The sequence below is a fragment of the Lucilia cuprina genome, chromosome 2, assembly GCF_022045245.1.
Source record: "Lucilia cuprina isolate Lc7/37 chromosome 2, ASM2204524v1, whole genome shotgun sequence".
In the NCBI taxonomy this organism is placed as follows: Eukaryota; Metazoa; Arthropoda; class Insecta; order Diptera; family Calliphoridae; genus Lucilia; species Lucilia cuprina.
This window is the reverse complement of record NC_060950.1, coordinates 60,784,781-60,787,173: the sequence shown is the minus strand read 5'-3', so window position 1 is coordinate 60,787,173 and position 2,393 is coordinate 60,784,781. Positions and strand designations below refer to the sequence as shown.

Below are 2,393 nucleotides of genomic sequence, written 5' to 3'. Positions count from 1 at the left end.
AACTGAACTAGAACTGAACTAGAACTGAACTAGAACTGAACTAGAACTGAACTAGAACTGAACTAGAACTGAACTAGAACTGAACTAGAGCTGAACTAGAACTGATCTCGAACTGAACTAGAACTGATTTGGAACTAAACTAGAAGTGTACCAGAACTGAACTAGAACTGAACTAGAACTGAACTAGTTCTGAACTAGTACTAAACTAGAATGGAAATATATCTGAATTCTTTATTAGCCAAATAAACAATCAGACTTTAATACACCAGTACGTATTATGTACATATACATATCTGAATATCAAATATTACACATACGCTACTTACCTTCAACAAGTCATAATTTCCAGAGTACTGTGTATATGTGTATGTAATTACATATTTAAATAAATATTAAATACAAAAAAAATGTGGTCCCACATTGATTTCTTCAATAGAAACAATGGATAGTGAAATAAAATATGACCTTAAATAAACAACAACAAAAAGTATAGAACTATTAATAAATTTCATGCCAAAACATTGGTAAGGACCTAGAAAACAAAACGAAAGTTAAATAAACAACAGGCTTATGCTGAAGTAACACAACAACCGAATAGAATATTTTCACAAAATGAACAGAATAGATAAAACAAGAATAACAAAAACAACGATAGCAAATGGGACAAAATAAAAATAAAAGTATTCACTAAATATTTACGGAAGTTTAAACAAGTGAAGCAACCAATCAACTAGGGGAAAACCAGCAAAAATACCAAAAAAATATATACATCATTTTTAAAAATAAGTATGATTTAAAGCGAAGAAAAAACAATAACAACAATACACTCAAATCAGTAGTTAAGCAGACACAGAAACAACAACTCTCATACTCATTATTGATTCAACTTCATTATCTTCATCATTATTTGTAGTCATCAGGGCCACCATTATTATCATCTCACCCGCTGCCACAAAACAGAAAAATAAAATTATCGTAAATAGAAATAAAACTGAAATATAAAACGAGAAGCGAATGATGAAAAGAATGTAACTACAACAAAGTAGGAAAATTATATAAAAACAAAGCATAAAATAAAATGACGGAAAGAAATATTTAAAAAAATAAATTCATTCATTCTGTTGTTATTTTTCTACCATAATCAAGCTTTGTCTTATGAGCAGGTTTTTAACAGGCCGGATGCTAGGAGGGAAAGGGACCAGGAAATGGACTGTGTTGTTGTTCTTGTTGCTTCTATGACGGCTGGACAGGAAAGGGAAGTGAATGGCTGATGGTTTAAATTTAAATTGTGTTTGTGTTTTCGCGTGAGGTAAGCTAAAAAGAAAAATTTATCATCACACAAAGTGATTGAAGTGGTAGACTATGTATGTACAGTAGAGTGTGTGAGAGTGAGGAGTGTTGGTGTCATTAAATTCATAAAAAATACTAAATTTAATAATCATAAAATTCTTGAAGTTAGTGTTGTTTACTTTATTGTTCTTATACATTGTAAAATATGAAACAATAGGAGGGTTCCAAGAAAATGTTGTCGCTGCAAGGAATTTTTTTTTAATTTTTATTTAATTTCATACAATATAAAACATCTTAATGTAGAATAAAATAAAGGCGGGATTGTTGCTCTCACCATGGATTATTACTCTAGATAATTAAAATAGAGCCTTGTTTACCAATACCTATAAAGGATTTAGACTAATCTGCTATGCAAACTGGCGAACATGTTGCCTGGCTGTAAATGCCACCACGAGCACTAAATTAATCATATCTTTAGGAATATACATACCTGACTGTTCGCATACATAATACCCTACCCCACTATAGTGGTATAGGGTCTCAAAATGGATTTTATAAAAAATTTCAAGAGAGAATCGCATGCGACCAATTAAAGTAATTAAGCGATGCACAAAACTACTGTTTTAGGAAACTCTAAAGAACACAAGACAAGAAACCGAATAAATAAGTCCAATCCAAAAAAAGAGTTTAGGAGACACAAGGGAATTGGTGTACTTAGAGGTGCGTGCAAGATCAATATATTTGGGTGCTGCAAACGTTAGTGCAAACACATAATACCCTACACCACTATAGTGGTATAGGGTTTCAAAATGAATGTTATAAAAAATTGTAAGCGAGAATCGCATACAACCAATTGGTTAGTTAGTTAGTTAGTTAGTTAGTTAGTTAGTTAGTTAGTTAGTTGGTTAGTTAGTTGGTTAGTTAGTTAGTTAGTTAGTTAGTTAGTTAGTTAGTTAGTTAGTTAGTTTGTAAGTTTGTAAGTTTGTTAGTTTGTAAGTTTGTTAGTTTGTTAGTTTGTTAGTTTGTTAGTTTGTTAATTTGTTAGTTTGTTAGTTTGTTAGTTTGTTAGTTTGTTAGTTTGTTAGTTTGTTAGTTTGTTAGTT

The 2,393-nt window shown here is 30.7% G+C and overlaps 1 protein-coding gene across 1 annotated transcript in view; it reads right to left on the bottom strand.

Annotated features, from left to right (window-relative positions):
• Window positions 1-2,393, bottom strand: part of LOC124421013 (carnitine O-palmitoyltransferase 2, mitochondrial-like) — a 29,960-nt gene that overhangs the window by 27,010 nt on the left and 557 nt on the right. The window lies entirely within an intron of this gene.